This window comes from Alligator sinensis, unplaced genomic scaffold (assembly GCF_000455745.1).
Source record: "Alligator sinensis unplaced genomic scaffold, ASM45574v1 scaffold1950_1, whole genome shotgun sequence".
NCBI lineage: Eukaryota > Metazoa > Chordata > Crocodylia > Alligatoridae > Alligator > Alligator sinensis.
Genome location: NW_005843422.1, coordinates 99,426 through 99,726, shown reverse-complemented (window position 1 = coordinate 99,726; position 301 = coordinate 99,426). Strand labels below are relative to the sequence as shown.

Below are 301 nucleotides of genomic sequence, written 5' to 3'. Positions count from 1 at the left end.
CGCTCCCCCCAGTGGTGCCATCCGGATCCATTACCATAGAAACCCCTCCTTCCACTTGTTCGCCTAGGGTTGCCCTGCCCCCTCCACAAATGCCCCCCCCATGCCCCCCGCATTTTGGGGGGGATGTTTTTTCCCCTGCTCCCCCAGCCCAGCCAGGAAGGGGTGAATGCAACAGGATGAGTGTGGGGTGGGGGGACCCCCCATTTTTGAGCCCCCCCATACAGTATTACCCCCCCCAGACACAATGCCCATATACCTCCCCCCCCCTGCCAGGCTGGCTGGGGGGGGGGGGGGGGGGGGG

The 301-nt window shown here is 65.1% G+C and overlaps 1 protein-coding gene across 1 annotated transcript in view; it reads left to right on the top strand.

The window, feature by feature from the left end:
• ZBTB4 (zinc finger and BTB domain containing 4) overlaps positions 1-301 on the top strand; it is an 18,897-nt gene that overhangs the window by 11,972 nt on the left and 6,624 nt on the right.